This window comes from Cuculus canorus, chromosome 1 (genome assembly GCF_017976375.1).
Source record: "Cuculus canorus isolate bCucCan1 chromosome 1, bCucCan1.pri, whole genome shotgun sequence".
NCBI lineage: Eukaryota > Metazoa > Chordata > Aves > Cuculiformes > Cuculidae > Cuculus > Cuculus canorus.
The window spans coordinates 20,638,437-20,663,701 of NC_071401.1; the positions used below are offsets into that span (position 1 = coordinate 20,638,437).

At 40.4% G+C, this 25,265-nt stretch overlaps 1 protein-coding gene across 5 annotated transcripts in view; it reads right to left on the minus strand.

Moving 5' to 3' along the window:
- SPATA13 (spermatogenesis associated 13) overlaps positions 1 to 25,265 on the minus strand; it is a 148,390-nt gene that overhangs the window by 48,086 nt on the left and 75,039 nt on the right. Inside the window, exon 1 of one of the 5 annotated variants that reach the window (XM_054058628.1) lies at positions 12,735 to 12,918. The exons of 3 other annotated variants lie outside the window; for them this stretch is intronic. The gene's annotated coding sequence lies outside the window, so the exon portion shown is untranslated. Of the gene's footprint in view, positions 1 to 92; positions 129 to 12,734; positions 12,919 to 25,265 lie in introns of those variants that run through there. One more of the 5 variants, XM_054058617.1, reaches the window with a different exon arrangement.

Here is a 25,265-nt window from a genome sequence, read left to right on the forward strand (position 1 = left end):
GGCTTCGGGAGGAACCGCACCTGAGCCGGCGGAGCGGGAGAGAGGCAGAAGGAACGCACCGGCCGGGCACTCGCAGCCCCACACTCCCTTACCTGGGCTCGGGCCCCGCGTCCCGGCGCCGCCGCATCGCCCGGGGAAGTGGGGGGGGGGGGGGGGGGGGGGGAGGCGGGGCGGCCGGAGCCCCGGGCAGCTGCTGCTCCGCCCCGAGGCGGCTCCGCGGGTCCGTCCCCGGCTGCAGAGAGCCTCTGTTGCACTCACCGGGTGGGATGTTCGAGGGGAGCCGCGCGGCTGCACAAGGTGCCTTCAAAGTGTCCCAGCATCACCGCCCCCTTTGCCTCCCCAGGCAGGCGGTGATGCTCACCCGCAGCTGAGTCGCGGGTTTTACTCGGGCTCCTGCTCTGTCCCACGGCTGCACAACGCTGGTACCAGCGCTCACTCCTCCTCAAACACGAGTTTATTTCCCAGCTACCATCGTCAGACTAAGTAATCCCCTTCCCTACATGATATCAATGATCCTCCTGGTCAGCCCAAAACAATTTAAGAAGCCTCAGATCATCTGTCAGGCTTTTTCATCCCAGCAAAGTGTATCTGGTATAGAACACTAAGTTATATAAATATAAAATAACTATGTTTATAAATATAAAATAGCCTAGAAGGCCAACCATATCCTGGGCTGTGTCAAAAGAAGTGTGGCCAGCAGGTTGAGGGAGGGGATTCTGCCCCTCTACTCTGCTCTTCTGAGACCTCATATGGAGTATTGTGTCCAGTTCTGGAATCCTCAATGTAAGAAGGATGTGGAACTGTTGGAATGAGTCCAGAGGAGGGCTGCAAAGATGATCAGAGGGCTGCAGCACCTCTCCCATAAGAGGACAGGCTGAGAGAGCTGGGGTTGTTCAGCTTGGAGAAGGCTCTGGAGAGACCTTATAGCGACATTCCAGTACCTGAAGGGGGCCTAAGAGAAAGCTGGAGAGAGATTTTTTTCTTGGGCATGTAGTGATAGGGGAATGAATTGGAGGGAAGAAGAGATGAGTGAGGCGCTGGAACAGGTTATCCAGAGAAGGTGCGGATGCCCCATCCCTGGAGGTGTTCAAGGCCAGATGGGGCCTTGAGCAGCCTGGTCTGGCAGGAACTGGATGATCTTTAAGGTCCCTTCCAACACAAACCATTTTATCATTCGATGATTCATAGAGTTGAGTTGGATTCACAGTCCAGAGTTGGAAGGGACCCACAGGATCATCAAGTCCAATTCCTGTTCCTGCATAGGACACTTCCCTGGGGAGCCTGTTCCAGTGCTCCACTGCCCCCTGGGTGAAGAACCTTTTTCTAAATCTCCTCTGGCACATCCTCCTGCCATTCCTTCGGGTCCTATCATTGGTCATCAGAGAGATCAGCACCTGCTTCTCCTCCTCCCTTTGTAAGGAAGCTGTAAACTGCAATGAGGTCTCCCCTCAGTCTCCTCTTCTCCAGGGTGAGCAGACCAAGTAACTTTAGCCACTCTGCATACAGTTTCCCTTCTAAACCTTTCACTAACTTCATAGCCCTCCTATGGGCACTTTCCAATCTGCAATGTAGAAATTTATTTTCATTTAGTATTTAAATTGGACTCGGCCCCCATTGTGTTTCTGGTGCCATACACAAATTTTTTACTGGAGGACAAATCAGCATATTCTTCTAAGCATGGTTATCTCTATTAAGCTTACAGATATAAATGCCGAAAAAATAAGTTCTTGCCATCAGCAGGCTCTTTCAGACACCTGTGCTTGGTTCCCAAGCTGTCTTTCAGTCCCAAGTCTGGATAACTTTTTGGTTCACCACTGTTACTTAGAATTAACAGCAAGAATAACATTTTATGGACAATCTGAACAGTGTTCATGTACTACAAGGAAAATTTTGTGAAACAATGTCCCATGGCATGACTCCTGACGAAGACTCATAACAAATGGTGGTCCTTGCTCAAACAGTTTATTGTCTAAAAATATTTCTACGCTTGGACTGGAGCTGTGTACATAACTAAAACTGGTTTAATGTACCTCAGGCAAGAGGCAGAATGAAAATGGGACAAGACAGAGTGCATGGTAGAACAGACATGCTAAAGAAGTAACAAAGTCCATCAACCCTACCACCTCTCCACTGAGACTGGTGTGACTGTAAATGCTGTAATTACTTCCCTTGAGAGTAGCACAGACATACTCTCAAAGACAAGGTATAGTTAGGGGATGAGGCAAACAAATGGGCTTAAGGGATGTAGGTCAAATGAGGTAGCAAATAACTCTGGGAGCGACCACAGGATTCTCCAACAGTCAGCAGCAGCAGGCGCAGCCTGCCACCTGCCCAGGTCTTGCTTGCCTCAGCTTTGGGGTATGCCCATGAAAAGAGTGAGTTTTGAAGAATGACTCAAATGGCGGGGTGAAGTGGTTGCTTTACAGTGTTGAGCATGGGAAGTTAAGGGGAAATTGAGATTAGGACTGGAAATGACGACACAGCATGGAGAGGGTCCATATGGACCATCGCTGGTGATCTGTGTTAGTTTGAGTCTACCTGAGGGAAGTTCTCAAGTCAGTGCAGGCAAGAATTATCTGCTTCAGACCATGGGAAAAGGAAGTATCTGAAAGGGGACTCAGTGAAGGCCCTGAACTGGCCAAGAGAATGACTCTAGCAGCAACATTAAAGGAAATATCATTTCATTTATATAAGACAAGACATGTATCAGAAGTTAACCTCAAAACCAGTTTCAACAGGACTTGTAAACTAATCTCACAGCCACCCTGGTATCTCTAGGGGGTCTGTGCTAGTCACTTAAAAACTTGTAACAGCATTATTCAAACCTGCATTTCAGTAGATTTATGTTCCTATGTTCCTGCACACTCCTTTCCATAAATATCTCACCTATATCCGTCACATACATTTTGAATACCCTTTTTAATCCACAATCCCCCTCAGAGGAGGGAACCCCCAGTTCATCCCTCTGTCCTCTATCTACAAGCTGGACAAAAAGACAAAGCAGAAAACACTACTGAGCTAAACTGAGCCAGTAATTTGGGTCTCTTCTTTTTGCAGCCAGTAGTGTTTCTGAAACATAAGAAATTCTGATAACTTCAAAATCTGAAATCTTCTTTTACATATATTTGAAGCTCATGAGCAGATTAAAAAGTGCTTGAGGAGACAGAAATGACATGAGAAGGTACTGACAGACTAACAACACGCTTTGTATGTCATATTTCCAAAATGTCATTGTGTTTAATAAAGAAAATACCTAGTAAATTGCATGAACAAAGACAACAGTATTTAGTCAATTAGACATTTGTCAAGTTTCTAAAAGTAAATGCTATAATCTTCCAGTCTTGTCATAGGTTTTCTACTGGTAGTATACTAAAACCCTCTTCAAACTCTTGCAGTCAGTCTGTCCTTCCACATTCCTGTACTACCTAGTGAGGCACAGATGCAGCACACTAAAGAGTGTGTCTGAGAAAAGTGTTAACTTCCTATACTGGAGACCAATAGTTACCCGAATATTTTCTTAATCTGAATTATTATTTTTTAAGGGCTGGGAAGTGTATATAGTATTCAGATAACTTCACACCAGGATTTTGCAAAATGATGTATAGCAAAATTTATAAACAGGACTGCCACAAGTAAGAAGGCAAAACACTGTTCCAACTATAAACTTGAATGCTTTCCAGTTTCTTACAATATTTGAAGAAAACCAAGCTACAGTATCTCATCAAAGTTACACACCAAAGTTTCAGTAAATTAATCATTCACATACAAAGGCTTTTCTACAATCCTAAAAAAGCAAAATGTCATCCAAATTTCTGATTCAAAAAAGAGATGCTTTTGAAGAGGTGTTCATGGATGGTTTTCCAGCTTTTTTTTTTTTTGTTTGTTTCTTGAGAAAATTAATATTATTTTTCACTGAGAATGCTTGAAAATGTGTAAATAAAAACAGAAGCACTTTCATAAGTATTTCTGGAAAATGGAGCTATGTACTGTGTAATTTACAGGCAAATAGTTCAACTCCAGATAAGTAACAAAGGCTGCAGTGAACTGAGAGGCAGTGCCAGCATTACACACTATGGTTGACCAGGTACAGTAATTTATGAAGAGGACTCCTCCATGAATAAATTCATACTGGTATATGCTAGACATTTTGAATGGTGATTTGACAATCGTCATCACACTTAGCACAGCAAAAATGAAACGCTTGTTTTAGAAGCTCTAAGACTGTAATTTAAAGAGGTTTAATGTGCATGTGACAAGGAATGAGAAGGATTATTCCAAGTGTAATACAGGTGGGAAAGGATTACAAAAAATGTGACAGGAGAGAAAAAATATGGAGTTTTAATAATGAAGAAACAAACCCTTCCCTCCCCTTTTAATAAGTAGTGATACATCTTTCAGCTTTCTCAGAATAGCAAAAAGCTCATTTATATAACAAGAAAGTCATTCCCTTAAAGCTGAAAAGTCTAAATGAGAATGGTTCTTAGTTTAGAAATTCTCTCTTTCACTCCCACAACTCTATTATATTTCTTTCATGATTCTTTTATAAGTACTTTCGAAAAGTCGGTTTTAAAGCAGTGTTTTTTTTGTTTTTTTTTTTTAAAAAGGTACTCTTAAAAGAGAGTACAAAAGAAGAGCCAAAAGAGAAACTTCAGGAAAACATAAAAGCGTTTGTCCTACTTCAACAGCTAATGGGCAAGATGGCAAAGGAAATGGCTCTAAGACATACTCTAAAGTAATCAATGACCACATTTAATTATTGAGATGAGGATTACTGAAATAAGAGATCCCTTTGCTTTAAATGACAGTGTCTTTTCCAGGCTGCAGTACATAGCTAATGCTCTAGTTCTGCAATTTGCACCTTCCTTTTACATCCTAGGCAAAGACTCCTGCAAGCAATTAACCTCCAAGGAATCTTTACACACTGACAGGTCCCACAGGGGGAATTAAGCTGAGTCATATATCTATTGAAGTTAAAGGCAACTCCCCCACCAACTTCACTGGGAGCAGGATCAAGATCTCAATTTGTTCATTTGGAAATGAGGGAATAGTATGTTTGTGTGTACAAGCTCAAACTAACATAGGCTGCTAATTATTTTCATGTGCTTTATATATAAACTGTGAGAAATTAATGCAGGATTTTTCAATTTGTGTATATCTGCAACCAGATTACTAATAATAAATTGAAAGGGATTTTCCAAATTCAAGACCTTTGTTGCCTTGGCACTGAAAAAAATCCCTTCCAGAAAATGAATCATGTTGCTAAGGAAAACACTCAAAGGACAGTTTGGGTTAAATTGCTATGTTAACGTCTTAATTTGCCCAGTGAAAGTCATCATTGCCCTTATGCAGGGAGCTGGTATGCTGCTTGCAAAAGGCCAGTTCCTGTCCCATTTACTTTGCTGCTGATAAAGGCAATTATTGACCAAAATGAGAAAAGTTTATCACAATCTGGTCTAAATCACAACACACAACAATCTGTTTTTCACTCTAATCTTCTTTCAAATGTGCTTTACCGGTCCTTTCACTGAGATTTTCAGCTCTGTTAAGCACAGAGACCTAATTTAGGGGGAATACAATAACCCAATGGAGTGACGCCATCGATGAAAAATGACGCTTGTGTACCAGGTTACCATTATCCCATCTCTGAGTTGCTCTTACTCACCCACCTACACCACTACAGCTGCATGCAACTTAATGATGGCTTCAGCCTTTCAGACTGCTACAATGCTATTTATAACCCCACGGGGTCTGACTGCGATGCTATTCTTTCTCCCCGTCCTCAAGAGGCATTATTCAGACAGCATGACATGAAGAGATGGCTGGTACTACAGAAGAGCAGTTTCCAATAAACAGATCATTGTGTTTAAACATAAAGAAGACTTCCCGTTACCAATTAGGAAGGCTGAATTCCACCTTTATTTTGTGTCTTACAAAGTGCAAGATGTAGGAAGGAAAAGGACCATGGAGATGTAAAAGTACACAGAAATAATAAGAAAAAGTTATTAGTAAAAAACTCATTTTTTTCTATACCATATATATTTTTCTTTTTTTTTTTTTTCCTTGTAAAAGGTTATATTAGATTTTCTGCTCGATGGATGTCCACTGAAGCTATGTGGACTAGCTGGGGGGAAAGAGTGCAATCTCAGAAAAAGATTTGGGATTGTCCCACTCTGCAACCCCTTGCTTTCTCTTCCTTCCTGCTCTACCTTCCGTCCCTCTCTATGTTATACCCCTAGCCTCAGCATCTGATGGCCCTGCAGTCATTCTGTATTTATTTTTCTTGCTTGAAATAATAGCATGTAAACGTGACTATTAAGAGCTCTTTATCAACCTTCTTCCCCACCCACATAATTACCCCGCCATCCCGTCCTCTCTATTCACAACTACCCCTTCCAAAATTACCTGAGGATATGAAGATGCATTGTTACCCAAGGAGGAGGTCATAGAGAAAGGGCCTTAAAGAGTTTGAGGGCTGAGGACCACCTGCAGTGGGTGTTAGCCCTGCTTAGGCCAGGGGATGAAGAGCTGGTGCACTTCATTCACTTTTGTGTGTGCACCGCATCAGGGGGCTATTCATGGGCTTATATGATTTTTGGGTGATGGTGCCTCTCCCCATGCTCAAGGAGGAATCACAAGCAGCATCCGACTCTATTTTAAATCATTCAGCTCTGCTGAAGGGAGCAGGGATACAGCAACTCTGCAGAGAGACGGTGTCCATACGATACTAGAAAACATGGAAATGCTTTAAAAGTGAAGCTGATGGTGGGCTTCATTAGGAATGATTCCACCTCCGTAGAAATTATGCAAAGTCCTACAAGATCATCTTGCTTCTGAAGCTAATTATAATTAAATAACAGGTCTCAGTAGAATAATTGGCCCAGCGTGATGCAATAGAAATACCCAACTGGTGATAATGCAGCTGCACACCTTAGTTAACTCCATGCTGGCCAGGACAAAACACCCTGAATAATTACAGCTTTTGATAGGTTCGTGAGATCAGTCCAGCAAATATCTCAACAAGATTAAAAAAAAGGTAGAAACAGATAGTATTTGGGACAACCAGGGTTTGTTGTTGTTGCTGTTAATCAGTGGAGGCTTCTAAGCCATCCGAATTCATGTGCCTGAAGAACCACACAGTCGGGTTTTTTTCTGTTAGTGTCAATTCTTTTCTTTGTTTAGTCTCTTTTTACAATGACAAACGTGCTGTCTTTGTTACTAAATTAAAATTCATGGGCACATTTCTTGTGCCGAAGACTGAATTACCAACTCCACCATGTCTCTTTTTCTTTCCCAGAAAGAAAGCAATCTTCTTGCTAATTTTACCTCTAGTTTGTCATTAACTTCTACTTTTTATTTTAATTTACTCTATCAAGGATCATGTGGAATGGAAAAGCTAGAAAAAAACAATTTGGACAAAGTGGATACTAGTGAAGTGCAAATGCTACAACAAAATTTATGTGCTGTGCCTTTTCAATAAAATACATGCTTTGAATTTAGCCTGCTTGAAAACTTCAAAGCAATGATAAGCCTTTAACTAATAGTCATCCCTCTCTTTCTCTGGTGCAGTAACTACCTACCTTCTCCTTTATGAACATTAAAATCAAGAGTATTTTTTTTCAAACGTGGATGATCAAGTTGAAGCAAACCATCTGTTTATCTTGCCAGGAAAATAATTGATCCCTGATTTTAAAGATGCAGAAAACACAGTGCTGCTCACTTGAAAGCTTGCTTGTCTGGACGTGTAATTGGACACATACAAATTTATAAGTTTGGGTCTAGCTTACTGGTCCTGTTAAAAACAGCCATATGTGCTAAATTAGATCTTTTATCATCAGAACGGTCAAGGAAATCTCTTGCAGCCTGATGTCATTCGTAATATTATAATTGTTTCTAGGAAAAATTAATACATATTGACATATCGCAGCTGCACAAGTTAGTCATTCAGATACACTAAAGGTCTAAGTAGAGGGCATTAGGTGGGATTGGCACAGCTTAATCACACTATTCGAGACCCTAAAAACTAGTATATGTATGCTCATTTGAGCTAGCAGAGGTTTCCACTGGCTGGCATCTGTCTACATTTTTGTTACATTTCTGTTTTTTCGTTTGGGGTTGTTTGGGGTTGTTGGGTTTCTTTAACTATTTCCAAGTGGTGGAGCTCCCAAGCAGTCTGCAAAGGAATGAAAAGATTCCTTGCAATTCCTGGTTAATGCTCCTCTATATTGTCGGTATACCTCTATGCATGTTTCATAAAGATTTTGGTGGGAAATCAGAAGAATTTTAGAGATTGGAAAATTTGAAACAGGTAACTGTCTTCCTATTAGAATAGTATGGAAGAAAAACTAACCTAATTACCCTGAGATAGAGTTAGTTATGTATATCTAACATACCAAATGGCATAATTCTATGAAACAAGAGGAGATTGGAACCAGTGCCCCGAGAGGCATTTATGGCTTATACACTCATATCCTTATGAGCAGACGTTAAACAACTCTGAATTTTACCAGCCCTGAACGTAATGGTAAAACATCTGAAAAAAATGAGAGCCACATCTAAGTCAGGAATGATGCCTTTATGACTGAGGTTGGGGAAGAGGGATTCTGGATTTTGTTTCTCTCTGACCTTGGCAGTTCAGCATACTTTTCTCAGCTTAAGTGCCATATGTGTAAAATAAGTGATGAAGGGAGTAGTACCTTATAACCCATGGGCCTGCAAGGACAAATCCATCAATGCTTCTCTGGCACTTTGATGCTTATGGTGATGAGCACTTTAAAAGTGTACACACAAAGAAAATAATCCATTATCTACCCATGCAGAGGACAAACCCTGAAGTCCAGTTTTCTGAAAGAACTTTAGAACTTTAAAGTTTAGAACTTTGGTGCCTGTTTCAAGACTAAATTGCCTTTTTTGATGATGGTCCATCAATCTTCTAAACTGGAGTTTACAGATCTGGGTAATAATTTATGTCTTGTAAGAGCACAGGATAGCTCTGAACCCGAAGGATTACACCATTTCTTACTACAAAAGTTAATTTACGTTGCTGAGCTGTCTTTGCCTAAACATTGCTAACAACAAAACAGACACTTCAGTTTCTGTCGGTCGCAGTGCCCTTTTTTAAAAAGGTCTTGTTAAACTTAAGGTTACAAAAATCTAACAAGAAAAAATCTTAGCAGCCATTCCCTGAACCTGCTGGGGTACATAATTAAAACCCTAAGCTGCAGATGTGAACTCTATTTCTAGCTGCAGTAGAAAGGGCAGCATTTGGCATCAATTCTATCTTAGGGTTGTGTTTTGCTTAGGCACTGCTAACTACCTGAGTCACATCTCTACCTACCTCTTGCTTTTCATGACATAATTCAGCAAACCGTATTTCTGTGCCAGGACCGGAACGGCTTCTTTGCTCTCTTTTGCTATCACACAGTGACCCAGAGATGCTGTGTTGTCCATAGCCCTCCTGCTGCTGTTCACATTCCTGCTTCCAACCTGGTCTCTACAGATGAAGGTAGAAGTGACTGCTCAAGCCAGTCTAAGACCATGCCACCACATAAAGAGAGACCTGCTGGACCTCCTGTCTATTTTTTTCAGCCAGGCTGTTAATTGTTCCAGCTCCCCAGGCTGCACCCGAGCTGTTGCAAAGCAGAAGGTAGAAGTCAGCATCCAAAGGCAGGGAGGACAGCACAGGAAGACGAGTGGGAACACTCCTCCTTCCACAAGCAACAGGACTTCTGAAATGGCTCCAGACCTGAAATTTTACTGAGGAGTTACGTGGGAGTGCTGTGGTTGGAAAGGGCTGGGAGAATGGAAGTGCCCTCAGTTTATTCCCTGTATGTTGCGTCTCAAAGTCACAGGGTCCCAAGTTGTTTGGGGTGAGTTGGTGTGTGGGTGGTGATGCTGGGTGGTTACCTGTAGCAGGTTCACAAAAGAGACACAAAGAAATGCAAAATTCTGTGGCAGCATTCCTAACAGGAAATATTGCAAGTATGTTCTCTGAAAAAGCAGAAAAATACATTTCCAGAAAGTGGGTAATTGTTTTTTTTATGAAGTATTGTTGTGTCAAATTCAGATATTAAAATCAATCATTAAGGTAAAAAGAGATTTTAGTCTGCTTTACTTTCAATCTCTGATTCAATTTCAGTTCCAGCCTCACCTCAAAAATAATGCAATAACAGTCTCAGTGCAAGGACATTGGGACTGCTGTGTACCTCAAAAAAACAGCATTTGTAAAATAACTGGGTAAAAATGCCATCTACCTCTTCTATGACACAAAGAAAATTTTGTTAGGGCAATCTATGACTGAGTAGCTATTCAGTCTCATTGGTAGGATGAACACTGTGTAGAGACTAACCTTTAGCGTTATGCTGAAATCAGTTGGTTTAAAACCTGTTTTCCCCAGTCCCCGTGGCAGCAGGGAACAGGGCCTCCCTGTCCAGCACTGGCAGCAAAGCCATATGCAGCATATGTTCAGCTGAGCCACTGGTGACACCCCCTGTCAGCATCTGGTAATTTTCCTAGCAGGGACAAGATTTACACAAAAGCTTTAACTCTGGAAGTCCTGAACAGCTTCAGACAAATACATTCCAGAATAACTTTTATAACCACTCAGAGATGTACCTTTCTAACAAGCCAATTTCGGCTGACTGTAGCGTCAGCTTATACTTCACCACAACAGGCCAATAGAAGGTGCTTAATTAATCAGAAATCCTGCAGTCATTCAGCTGATAGATAGCTCCTGTTCAGCGTTCAGCCCTCAGAGTCACAGACACTGCTTGCTGAGAAACACTGAGGTAATAGTCATCCTTCTCCATGCAAATATTCTACATCTTGATTTTCCAAGACTTAAGCAAAATACATCATACAAACACCTGGAAAATATTTCCAATCAACAATTATGTTTTTCATTGTTCTGAAGTCTGAGAAAATGGGGACAGGGGGAATTCAGGCTCTGGAGAAAAAAAACTTTCTTAAGGTTTGCAACGAGACATTGAAATGTCTACTAAATCATTCAGTATCCTAATGAAGCATGTTCTCTTTTCTCACCAGTCTTGCTTCTCTCATTGCTTAGGGCACCGAAGCTAAGCCACTGCTACTAGTAGAAACCAACACGAAGTTTTTAGCCAAAATCTCATTTTACTGGAACCCCTAAGCTTTTAAGAGCTTATTATTCCAGTTTTAACCTGGTATTAAATGAGAGGAGAGTGAAATCCAGGCTTTGCAGTGAGTATTAAAAAGCTTTGCTAACACATAGTAATGAAAGGGAATTAGCATATAACCAGCCCCAGCCTCATTTCCCCTAAATAGGGAGCTGTTTTCCCAGGGAGGATGTTGAGTACTTGTGACTACTTTCTGCTGCAATATTCTTACATGGGATCATGTGGTGCCTTCATCCTACACAGAAAGTTTTGGAAAATATTTCACTGGCATCAGCAGTCAACTTTTGTTCCCATAAACTTCTACCTATTTCCCCACTTTCTTTTAATGGATAAACAACTCTTGACTTCTTAGTATTGCTAGCTTAGCTAATTGTGCTGAAAGTTACACAGAAACCTCTCTGATTTACTCCTAAAACCTCAATTTTGTTTGGAAATTTTGCTTATTTCCTGGAAAAGCAGCCAACTGGATGGCCATAATTCTAAGAACATTCCCAGTCAGCAAGCTGCTTAACCCTCAGTCTATTTACGTACCAATTTCATATCCCAATTTCAGTTAGAGTGCATCACCAGAGCTGTGATCTTGCAAACATTTTACGTATGTGAGTCTCTGCTGTTGCGTCCTTAAACCCACACTGATCTCAAGAGATAATCCACACATAAATGTGTGTGCAACTGATAGTTTACTTGTAGGAGTGAGGGCAAAGGCCAACAGCATAATAGCTTATTTTGAAAAGATATAGTTATTAACACACAGGTGTATTTGAATTACAGTGAGATTCTTCCAACACTCTCTAGAACAGAAGTGTGACTTGGTTTCTGGCCAACTTTAAGTGCAAGTCTGAAGGCAAAATTCAGACTTTGTTTTAGGATCACTATTTGCACGTGATGCCAGTACCAAAATCAAGAAGCACCTCTTTGCTTGCCCTGGCAGGGAGGGCTGCCTTTTTGGAAGTAATTTTCCTTGCTCGTAGATGGAATGAAACGCCGTTACTTAAAGGTTTCAGGTCCTGTATTTTTCCTAGTGAACAATGGAGGATTATTTTCTTCAACTGAATATAGACCAGCAAGAGTAACTTTTAGAAACAGTATGTTTTAACAATTTTTCTGTGCAAGTCTGACTTTACCACACACACCAATACCACACTTCTCTCTCCAAACAAGTTTCAGAGAAGGAGTAGTGATTACGACTGTAGTTTGCACAGGCTACATCTCACTAAGATACATCTTGGGTCTGTGGCTGGGTGAGATTGTGCCCATGGGGGCTCCAGAAAGCTGGGGTAATGCCAGGGAATCTGCCCCCCCACATGCCGCTGCCAGCAAGATCCCTTTGAAGCTGCAGTACACAAACTGCCTCATTGTACAGAGGGTAAGTGCAGCGCTAAATAATGCCCAAATCATTTTGCTAGATGAACTGCACAGATTATCTGCTTCTCTAAAACTCACATACAGTTTAAAGAGGGGGCAAAGCACACTTCAGTCAACGTATGAAAGACTGACTATTAGTCTCAGTCATGGTTTTGCATTTAGCTGGAAAAACTAATAAAACCATAATTGTAAAATGTAATTAAATGCCACCATACATACCTAAATGTTTATGTCTTCCAGCAGCCATTAACTAAGAGATCTGTTGTTCTGGATAAGATTTAATCTCAATGTATGAAAACCCATTGCACAAAATATTGTCCAGTTATCATGTGAACCTTGTTCCAGAAAACCTGTTTGATTTTGAAAGAGCCTGTTGTTGCCCGGATTCAAGGTTCAGTCCTTTAAGTTGCTGAGTACCCTATAAGTCCTTAAATGTTGCTGGGAGGGAGAGGGATCCAGCACAAGATCCAGAAGCAGTCAGTAACTTGCGGGATTGAGTCCTAAGTTAATGTATAACAAACGGCTGCACAGTGGTGTGTGAAATCAGCAAGTTAAACATACACTTAAAATAACCATAACAAGGGAGAAGCAAGCATATTTACAGGAGCATTTAATTAAAATCTTTGTGCTGAATAGTCTCATATGCAGCATTCCTCCCTATGTACCATATGAAAGCAAAGGTTTATGGAGTGTACTGGTGAAAGTAAAATCAAGCAGTCAAGGAAGAAATAGCCTAAAGTTGCACCCAAAGAGTTCTAGTTAAATATTGTATAAACTGTGAGTTGGTTACTGTTAGCTAGAGTCTACCCTGAGCAAGCTGTACCTGACAGCAGGGACAAAATGGATGACCCAGAATGGCACAGGCTAAAAACACATCCCGAAAAATGAAAATAACAACCAACCACAAAACTTTACCACTGAGCTCTAGTATATGCAGGTGTCGCCAGCAGAATTGAATGCCAAAATTATACCAGGTCATATCTGGTCATTTACTGTAATAAATGAAAGAGGCAGAAATCAAAGGTGTAATTGTGTTTTTGAGAGCTGTAAAGCACCACAGGAAAGTAACCAGGTGTGCATAAGGTACTGCGGGTGCAGAGCTGAGTTATTCCAGCAGCAAAACAACGTAGTGCAGATAACCAGATACATCCCTGCCAGAAAAATGGGACATGGGACCTGACTTCCCTGCTGTTGCTGCCTGGTGTACAGAAGGAGTTGCTGCACTGTTCTAGAGACTCACATTTATACCCAGAGCCTGGCATTGCATGTGAAAATGTAGAATGCCCCTTGCTTTATGCTCTCCAGTCAGAAAGACCTGTACATCTCCCTCTTATATATTGCTTCCTCTACAGAAGAAAAATAGCATACATCACAAAATATCTGCTAGAATGTGATTTGATCTTCTCTTTTCCACTCTAGATGAATTAGAGTAGCAGGATGAGGAGAATAACTGCAATCCTGAATGCAAGAGAACATTAATTCAAAGACAGATTAATTTCTGGCTTATGTTTCCTGGAGTTATTCTGTGAATAATCACAAGGAGAATTTTTAATGCCGATATTATATTCATTTCTTAAAAGAAGAAATGCCAACAGATTTACTTAATAATAGATTTACATATCCAAGATAATTTTCAAAACCTAATTAATAATTTATGATGAAGTATGAGGCTTCATATGTGTCATGCCATTATTTGCAAATCAGATACTATTGAATTCCCATTTATTAGTTACATTCATTTTAGCTGAAAGCTTTTTTGGAATCTCAGTACTAAGAAAATTAGCTACCAAAGAGTATAAAGTAAGAACTACAACTCCAAAATGTTTGACTTGCAGTTAAAGCCTTCAGTGAAAAGGAGAAAGCAAGCTCGTCAGTTAAAGCCTTCAGTGAAAAGGAGAAAGCAAGCTCGTTACTGCCACACACTTCTCATGCAAGGCTGGGCTTTTATCACTTTAAGCCTTCTGAGTGGAAAGTTAACAGGACTTTCCACTGCTTATATGAGGCTTTAAGTAAAGATTATCATAAAGGCTAAGTCCAAGTAATTTTCTTAGTCTCAAACAACTCAGCAGAGCATTCATCTAGGTTGTTGTCATATGAATATTGATTTTAATCATGGTCCTGGGGTGAGAGGAAGTGAATAAAAGTCCACATCTTCCTTTGCAGTTTGAAATTTTAGAAGAAACTGAAATGCAAATAATATTACATGACACAGGTTGATCTCCAGGTGCTTCACAAATGCAAAGAGAAGCATCAAAATTTATATCACACAGAAAAAAATAACAGTAACAAACAACAGAGACACAAATGTAGTAAACGTCTTTTCTGGTAGTTTTTGGAATTCCTGTCCGTGAAACCTTGCTTAGAATACCAAATGCCATTATAGAATATAGACTGAAGTTTAGAGAGCTATATTACACTTAAGTTTCTGCCAAAATTAGCAGCAAAGTCCAGTCCAGTTTTGGCAACTCAGTAACTGAAATATCTTGATGAGATTCCTGCTTAGAGAAGAGTAGATGGTTATATTTGTACCTGAATTGCATCTGCAGTCTCAGAGTCTCTAAGTGCTTTACAAACTTGGGTAAGTTTGTAAACCTTTCATGTGTATGAAGCATATAGTACGCCTCTTACAAAATTTTCAATTTTTTTCAGAAATTTTATTTAAATTTTGAGTATTTCACATTTTGATCTGATGATCTGAGATGCTGACATCCAAAATGGGAAGCAGTCAAAACACAAAATCAGTGTCCATTTTTTGGTGAAGAGTAGAATAGAGAATAATCTCCGTATCAAAGAACAATCGACAGAGTGAACTTGTATGAAAGATTTATTTAATGCAAATATCAAGAGTTGATTAGGACAGAAGCAACCAAAACGGCAAGAGGAACCTACAGAAGTCCAGCAACCAACAAGTCAGAATAACTTGGTTCAAAATTACCAGGAAATCAGGACGGTCCAGGCTTAATTGCCTCATTTGTAGAAGTGCAGTAATGCAATGCACTACTTCTATTCTGCTGTATCCAGGTTTGTACTATAAACTATGAAAGGACTTGTTTGCAAAATCAGTAGGATTCAAGGGCATATGTTGCCTTCTCAGGTCAAACCAAAAGTAGAGCAAATACATCTCAATAGAAAATAACTCCCTTGACCCAAAACTATAAGCAACGCTGACTGAAGTTGTGACAAACAGGATTAAAACCACGACTAAGACAAATATAAATACCTATTTTACTGAGATCTAAGCACAGAAACTGGCTTCCAGGTGGACTTCATGCCATTGATCACAAGTCTTAGAACTCAGCAGTTCAGACAGTTTTAAATCCATCAAACCATTTGCTTACCTAGTCCATGCTTCATCAGTTTGTCCATCAGCATGTTATTAGAATGAGTCCTATGAGTCTTTCTTGTTGCCCTTCTTGAAGACAGGGGTGACATTTACTTTCTTTTAGTGCTCAGAAAACTCCCACAGTCACAACCTTTCAAAGATCATCATGACTGGCTTTGCAATGACGTCAGCCAGCTCCCTTGGCTACATGGTTGCATCCCATTAAGTCCCATGGACTTGTGCATTCAGCTTTATTTAAATGTTCCCTTAACTGATCCTTACTGTGGACAAGTGTTCCTCTTCATGTGTTCCCACTCAGAGCCTGGGATTGCTGAAGGCTGGTATTAGCATTAAAGACTGAGGTGAACAAAGTGCTGAGTACCTCAGCCTTCTCCATGTCCTTTTGTCTGCCACATTCATCAGTAGGCCCACGTTTTCTCTAGTGTTACTTGCTTCCAATACACTTGTTGAAACCTTCTTTGTTGTCCTTTATATCCCTCATCAGATTCAACTCCCAGTGTGCTTTGCCTTTCCTAACCCCATTCCTGCTTACTTCAAAAGTACCTTTGTATTCCTCCCAGGTCATCTGCCCCTTCTTCCTCCTCTTGGTAGTTGATTGACCTTGACTGTCTGGCTGATAACCACCCAGCCACTTACTCACTCACTACCTCTCCTTAAGAGGACAGGGAGAGAAAATAAAGTGTAAAAGCTCATAGTTCAAGATAAAAGACAGGGAGAGCACTTACTAATTACTGTCATGGGCTCCATGACAGACTCCACTTGGGGAAAATTAATTCAATTTATTCCAATTAAAACAGGTTTGGATAGTAAGAAATAAAGACAAATTAAAACAATACCTTCCTCTCATCTATCCCTTTTTTCATACTCAGCTTCATTCCACACTCTTCTACTCCATTCTGCCCACAGCACAGGTGAACAGGGGATGTGGCCAGTTCTCATCAGTCCACTGCAGTTCATTTCTGCTGCTCTTTCCTCCTCACACTTTTCCTCTGTGCCAGCTTGGGCCCTTTCCATGGGCTGCAGTCCTTTAAGAACTGTTCCAGCATTGGTCCTCTCCATGGGCTTCAGTTTTTTAGGAACCACCTACTCCAGCATGGTTTCTCCATGAGCTGCAGTTCCTGTTAGGAGAACCTGCTTCTGCATGGGCTCTCAAAGGGCTACAGTTCTTTCAGGAAATATCCACTTTCTTCAGAGTGGTCCTTTTCATGTCCTGCAGTATGGATACCTGCTCCACCATGGTCTTCCCCACAGGTACAGGGAATATCTGCTCTGGCACCTGGACCACTGCCTCTCCCTCCTTCTTCCCCGACTTGGTTTTCATAGGGCTGTTTATTATGGTCTTTCCCTCATTCCTCACTGTCTATGTAGTGTTTTGCCTCTTTCTTAAATAACTTTTCCCAGGGGTACCACCAGCTGTGTCCTGCCATGGGACCATTGTGGAGCCAGCTGCAACTGTCTGTTTCTGGCATGGGACAGCCTCAGCTTTTCCTCATAGAGGCTACCCTGCATGCCCCAACTGCCAAAACCCTGCCACATAAACCAAATACACTTTTGTATGCTTCCATTTGATGTCGGAGTTCTGTCAGGAGCTCGTTGTTAATCAGTTCAGGTTTCCCGCCACCTTTATCCTGTTTCCTTGTTGGGCTGGACCATTCTTGAGCTTGGAAGAAGAAGTGTTTCTTGAAAGTCAAAGAGTCTCTTCTCTTCAGGGTGTTCTCCCATGGGATTCTTCCAAGTAGATTAATAAGGAGGCCAGATTCTGAGCTTTTGAAGCCTAGGGTTGTGATCCTGCTATTTGTCAGGTTTCTTCCTCTCAGGATCTTGTAGCATTTGGTCATTGCAGTCAAAGCTAGTCAAAGCCTCCATACCTTCAACCAGATCTTTCTTCTTTGTAAGTATAAGGAGGTCCAGTAGAGGGTCTTTCCTCATGAACTTCTCAGTTACCAGCACTAGGAAGTTATCCTCAATACACTCCAGATAGCTCCTGAGTTGCTTGTGTCTTGCTGTGTTGTCTCTCTGGCAGGTATGGGAATAAGTTCCCCATCACAACCAGGATTTCAGTCATGTGGTGGTTGATAATCTGGTAAAATTCATGGTGGCTGCAGAATTTCTGTCCTTGACTGTTATGAGTTGAAAATCCAAGGACAATTCCCTCTCTAGAAACTACTATTGCTTTTTACAACCACTGCCAGTAGGCTCAACCAAAGTAAAGAAGGATACAGAAGTCTTGGACACTAAACAAACTGCTAGGAGTAACATGTTCATACTGGTGATCTGAGTTTACACATGCTAATAGAACAACGCAAGGAATACTCGCTCACAAAAGAGTTGGCTTTAAGGGATGTTCATTCACTACTTTTTGTTAGCTCAAAATTAAATTGAAATTTTAGAAAAATGGAATAGCAGTTCACTTATCAGTAGTTAATGCCAAATCTTTCACTATAGTCAGAACACAGAAAACAACAAAGAAACTGAGAAAAGAAGAAAAAAGTAGGCATGTCTGCATGTTGCTGTGTCAATTTCATTAAGGCATCTCAATATTAACAACTCCACACAATACAAAGCTCGCCCTGTAAGAAGGGCAATCCCCCTGCAAATATTTTGGTTAGCAGTTGCAAACTAATCCAAACACTGTACCGTTCCTAAAACCAGTTCATCACCAGGTCATACAAGGCAATTAGGCCTGGATACTAGATGCAGAGGGGAGCAGATTAACAACCACCACCTGAAAAGATATTTTGAGTGATCCTAGTTTATTTTTAACAATATTTTAAAGCCTTTGAGAAGATTAATTCTTCAGCCCAAGAGCTGAGCACCTCGCTTCTGCTAAGGTAAACCGATGTATTAATTGAGTCCTCAGCACAGGAATGTTCTCTATAGGGCTTGGGAGCGATAGCTTTCATACTGCTGTTGTCAATACACATGAATTTTCCTGCTTCATTTCTATTTTCCCTAATTCTTTGGCTTCTATGTCCCCATATTTCACTGAATTCCCATAATTAATTGATACTCTGGGTGTAACATTTACCCTTTGATTTTAATCTCCTGCATAGGTGAAGCTGTGGCTGTTTGCAAACCTCATCCTGCTGGAGGGTGCTATGAGCTGGGTGCCTCCAGCCCCACAGACATGAGTGTTGAAAGAGAGGTGAAGTAACAAACAGGAAGGATGTGTTTCCAGGAGAGAATGAGAAAGAGGAGCTCACTGGCAAGAGAACTTACAGGCAGATATGCAAGTTAGGTTTCTGGACTATTGCCCAAACGCTTAAATGATAGTCATAACTTGCTTCTTGTAATATTACAAGAGGATTCCTGGTTTTATAATAATTTCAATTACTGTAATACATAAATCATAAATAAATAATTCATTCCTTAAAAACACACTGTTCTTAGTTTTAAAATACTACTCATATTTTATGCTGTTGTTAAACATGCTTAAGTAACATATTTAACTCATTTAACTTTTTTACAAGCCAGAAATTCAGGAGCCTACTGATGAATGCCACCAGTTACCCAAAATCCATTGTACCCCTCTCAGCAGCCAGTGCACCAGGAAGGGTCAGGTTTGATGTTCGCCTTTGCTCTACCAAGTGTGTAACACTGAGGTACTTAGCCAGCTTTTCTATTTTCTTCCTGGATAGCTAAGCTGTTCCATCAGGAACGTTAAAATGTTTTAACAACACAGCGACAAACCACCCAGCACACCAAGGAGCCACCAAGTGCTTCATTCTTTGTTGGGAGGTTAGTTTTAATTACAAGGTCCTGACTAACAGTTGAAGAAGGCAGTAGCTTACTTCAAACAGTTCCAAATCATTGTACTTAAAAATTCTGATGCTTATCATAAGCAAGGACAAAAAGTGAGGAAGACAAAAATAAAATTGTTTCAACTCTGAGTGAGTTTGAAGTCCTATTACAGGACTTTGCAGAAACCCAGTAATCTATAAAGCCAATTTTCAAACGTTACTCTCACAGTATAAACAGCTAAAACCTTCCCATTAGTCATCCAATTCTAAAATTGTTGGTATCAGACAGGAACTTAATTTTAAATAAGATTTCTGTACAAGATTTGTTTATTTAAAACTTGTGGGTTTATTTTATTTTTCTGGTTGGTGCAACCTAACATATCATCATCATCGTCATTATTCCTATTGAGGTCTGAATCTTGTTTATTTATTCTGTTCGCTTACTGAAGCATTTTACTCATGCAATTTGCCCAGAGACAACATTATTTGCTTCTTAGAAAAAGCATTCTGATTATAATTCTGTCTCTGCAATGGTATTAATGCAGGGACAGATCCTGGCTTCATGTGAAGCTCTTAGCTTCAGTTCTTCCACATGCAAGTAGAAAATGAAATTACCATAATTAGGAGGTAATGAAAATACAAGAGAATAAGGAAGTAGACTCCTCATCATGGAAATGCTAAGCATGGTAAAAATGAATCCAGGATCTTTTGTAGAGAAGTTTCCTTTGTTAGAAAGAAGGAAACATTTGACAACTTCTGTGGACTAAGCTCAGCAGAGGCTGCAGTGTAACTGTCCTGCCTCAAGTGGGCCAGCTGTTGAACATCTGAACTTTGAACATTACAACAAACTCTTATTTTCTATTGCCACATGTTCATAAAAAGCCTTTATTTTCTTGTCATAGCAAATGGAGAACATAGGAAAGAGAAAAACTTTAGAAAATATACACGGAGCTGGGAAGTTTAATCTACAGCCATAGAATACAAGTAAAACAGAAACCACTACAATGATTAATTTATGAAATACTCTACTCCTTAATCTAATCAGGAAAACAAATTAAGAAAGCTGACCAACATAAAGAATGAATTACTTATTAAATCTAACAGGATGCAGCTGATGCCTCGTAGGCAAATCAAGGTCATTTTTAGCTAGAGTTCAATGGCCTAGTCCAATAGGATGGTTTGGGTGAATGAAATAAATGAGTTAGCTTTGTATAAGACAGCCAGTTCTTGCATACCAAATTAACTCCTACTTGAAGCTGTGCACGCAGCATTTGGAAAGATGGCCTCCAAAACTCAATGGTAGTTGCCAGGAGCATATGTAAGGTAAGCCCTGTGTAGAGGCAAATCAACTGTTAAAGTGTAGGTAAACTGCTCTTGAATTTGTTTAATATAATTATTTACAACATTCTGTTGAATGACAACTAACTTCCACGATAGCCCCCAAACTACAGCAATCAACTTCTACTAGTGCTCCTAAGAATCAAAAGAAAGTAATAGACCTGGAAACCAAGGTAAAAGTGATATAGCAACATGAGGAAGGAAAAATTGTTATTAAAATTGTCCTTGATATAAGTTTGGAACATTTGATGAGAAGAGAAATTGTTCAGTAATGCAGTATAGTACTGTATTAAATTTATATAAATTATTTTGAAGGCATCCTTTATTGTGGTGCCATTGAGTTGTCTTAAAGAAACCCTCTGCTTCACTTCACAAGATAAAAGATAGAAAACTTCAGCTCCATGATGCAGTTGGTAAATACAGTATGTAACAGTATTATTGTTACTGTATTAGTTTTGATATTGTTATTAATATGTTGTTATTACTGGATTTCAGGATTTATTATTAACTTATGTGATATATGTATTATGCTAATGTTAGTTTAGATTACTCGAGGTTAGGTTAGGTTAGCTTAGGGTAGGTTACATCAGGTCAGGTGTATGTGTCAGCTTGCTTAATGACAAAATCGACTAACAATACACTTGTTGGAACAATACACCATTGTTAAGTGAGGCACAACAGTAGAATCAAATAATCATAGGATAGTTTGGGTTGGAAGGAACCTTAAAGAGTGACCCAACGCCCCTTCCATGGGCAGGAACACCTCCCACTAGATCAGGCTGCCCAAGGCCCCATCCAACCCAGCCTTGAACACCTCCAGGGTTGGGGCAGGCACATCCTCCCTGGGCAAATTGTGCCAGTGCCTCACCACTCTTCTTGTGAAGAAATTCCTCCCTGCGTCTAGTCTAAATCTGCGCCTCTCCAGTTTGCAGCCATTGTCCCTAGTCCTATCACTACAAGACTTTGTAACCAGTCCCTCTGCAGCTTTCTTGTAGCCCCCTTCAGGTACAGGAAGGTCGCTATAAGGTCTCCTTGGAGACCTTACAGTAATCAAATTCAGTATGTTTTCAGGAAGCATAAAGCATTTGCATGACACAAAGAAATATGGCAAAACATAGAAATGCCAAATATGACATTCTGACTGTCTATGAAAAATCCAGGATGTGATCAAAGACTCCTACCTTGAAAGCAGCAGCAGTCTACACCCCAAAAGCAGCAGCATACACCCCAAAATCCAAAAGAGATTCTGTTGTTCCACCCTTCACCTTGCCTAGCACAGAGCCTGGGCATACCTAATATGCTGAGATCTATAGGCACACTTCTCCTTAGACACATATGGCTTAACATGTAGGAGCTATTAAAACTCTTCCTTTGGGGAATTCATATAAGGGAGGCTTATCACCAATATATCATAATACCCTTCACATTCTCATTACCTACTTAGAACATCTGCCTGGGGTTCATAATTAAAATCATATATGTGTGTTTGCACTTATGCATATATAATCATCCATCACAGCATTCTTAGATGGTTACAGTGTGAGACCAAACACGCATGATGTGAGCCACATTCAGTCCTTGACTCGCTTGTCACAGTATTTTGCAATACAACAATATTCTAGGGGAAAACTGTATTTCAATTCTCTGTAAAAAAAAAAAAAATCTATATTGTTTTAATAAGTGGTGCCAACTACTAAAGCTCTACACAAAATAATAAACCTGCTACATCTAGAAAGAAAACGGCTGAATCAGCAGATGAGAACTCTTGTGATTTTTCTTTTTGATTCACTCTACTAAATGGTCAGTTGTCCCAGGTGTTTTGCTTAAATCTAAATCAGACCAAGAAGACAGAAAATAACATTTCAATGGTTCAGGTTGTGCAATTTGAGTTACTAGTTTTACATGGAGGAGATTTACGTGGTCTTGGCTAAGCTTTGAATATATTGCTTTATAAAACTGGAGGCATCTCTATAAGGAGACTATCTGTCTGCTGTCTTAACACTAATTTCCTTGAAGACAGGGTTGCTTTTGCAAGTTCTAGAAATGGGTCTTGAGCTGAATTGATTCATTACGCAACTGCCATTCAAAAGCTGTCCACGCTCCATGTATCATATGAAGGAAGATAACTGCCACAGGGGCTCACCCACAGCTGTAATTCTCATCTAGTTGGCAAGCTTGTTAAAACCTGCTAATTAAGAACCTCTCTGGCGTTATTCAAGTCCCTCTAGCAGACCTTGACCTTTTCCCCTCAGCTGGGACACATGTAGGTGCCACAGTCTTCTGTATCACAGCAGACAGGAAAAGCTGCGTCAGACTAAGCTAGAGAATTCATCTTCCCACAGAACTCACTTGATAGTTATGTTTTGGTTTTGCTTTGAATAGATTATAATGATACTGTTTCATGGAATATAAAAATTTTGGATAGCCTGTCTGCTGATCACTAATAGCATTACTATTATTTTCTTCCAAAAAAATGTAGAAATTCTAAAATTTGGAATAATTAATTGAACAGGGAACAGATGAAATAATGCATCTTCATCTGCTTACAATTTAAAAATCTTACAAAATATAAGTATTTCTGATACAGTTACATTAAATGGTCTAATAAGTATAAATAATTTCGCTTTATTTCCTTCCCTTTAAGTATTCCACCTGAAAATATTCATCCAACTCATTGAGAGGAAGCAACTTTTTATCAGCTGCTTGGAAATTTGTTCTGTTCGTGTCCCTTTAGGGGTCTGGAAATGGAATATGCAGACAGAGTGTGATGTCAAAGACTGGTAAACCACACTGTTCCTTGTGTGTTGGAACCTACAAGATGACAAGATGATTAGATGGCAAAAACTGCGCAAGCAATGGGGACTGTTAAAAGATAGAGTAAATTGGTGATGTTCTTTTCAGACATCTTAAGATGACGTGTTAGTATTCCTATGAGAGGATAAACAAAATCATGCAATTAAATATGAGATTCTCCAATAAGATTTGTGGTCCCTCTGAGAACAGATGACACTCAATGCCACTATCAGGAACGATACTGCAAACTGCAAGAACAGCAACAATATCAATTAGTCACGACTTGGGCATGTTTTATTGTTCTTCACTCATTTGTGATTTGCTCGCTGATTGTACTAATCCACTGGAAGGTGAAAGGCTTTGTAAGAGATTTACGAAGACTAAAAGGAAATGTTTGTCTTCAGCTCACCCTGAGAAGCTGGATATCTAACTGATGCACTCTATCTTCAGAAATTATGCCCAAAAATATGCTTCGCTTAAGGGCAAAGAATCATAGAATCATAGAATGGTTTGGGTTGGAAGGGACCTTAGAGATCTTCCAGTTCCAACTGCCCTGGCATGGGCAGGGACACCTCCCACTAGATCCGGCTGCCCAAGGCCCCATCCAGCCTGGCCTTGAACACCTCCAGGGATGGGGCAGCCACCACTTCCCTAGGCAACCTGTGCCAGTGCCTCACCACTCTCACGGTGAAGAAATTCTTCCTTATATCTAGTCTAAATCTGTCCCTCTCCAGTTTATTACCATTACCACTAGTCCTATCACTACAAGGCTTTCCAAACAGTCCCTCTGAAGCTTTCTTGTAGACCCTTCAGGTACTGGAAGGATGCTATAAGGTCTTCTTGGAGCCTTCTCCAGGTGAACAAGCCCAACTCTCTCAGCCTGTCAGAAGACAATGGCAGGGAAACACTGACATCATTTTAAGTTCCTTTTTTAGCCCTACCTGGTCAAATAGTACATTTTTCCATCCAGAAATGAAGTCTGATTAGAAAAGGAGGAGTTTGAACATTTGCCAAGTATTTCTAGATGATAAGCGAGTGAGCCCACCAGGGTGGTAATGAGCCAATGAGACCCTTAGGCATGCTGCATGTACACAGCTTGCGCATGAGATGGGGTGCATTATGGACACGGCAATTCCCTCATTTTAGGGAGCATAACCCATTGTGTGCATGAAACAGAGTCCCTGTCCATGAGAAGAATCATATGGCTCTCTTACACTTTCCCAGGATGTCTCTCCAAACAGGAAACTAGACCAGAGTGTGTGGTGTCCACACCACACAATGTATCTATGTTTTTTTTTGCTATCTTCTTTCCAGTTGGGTCTTTATGTCTTCATCATTGGTCTGACTTCTAACACTGGTCTACAGGTCAGTACCTGAAAATGCTACATTTAGTTGTATGTGCTGCACAGACATATGCCTGCTCTTGCAAGATGGCAGCATGGCACCTTGTAATTATATGTCAGTAAATGAACTAAAAAATAGCTGTGCCCCTCTCTGAAGAGCAGTACCTTCATCTCTTAATCTTTTTTAAGGCTT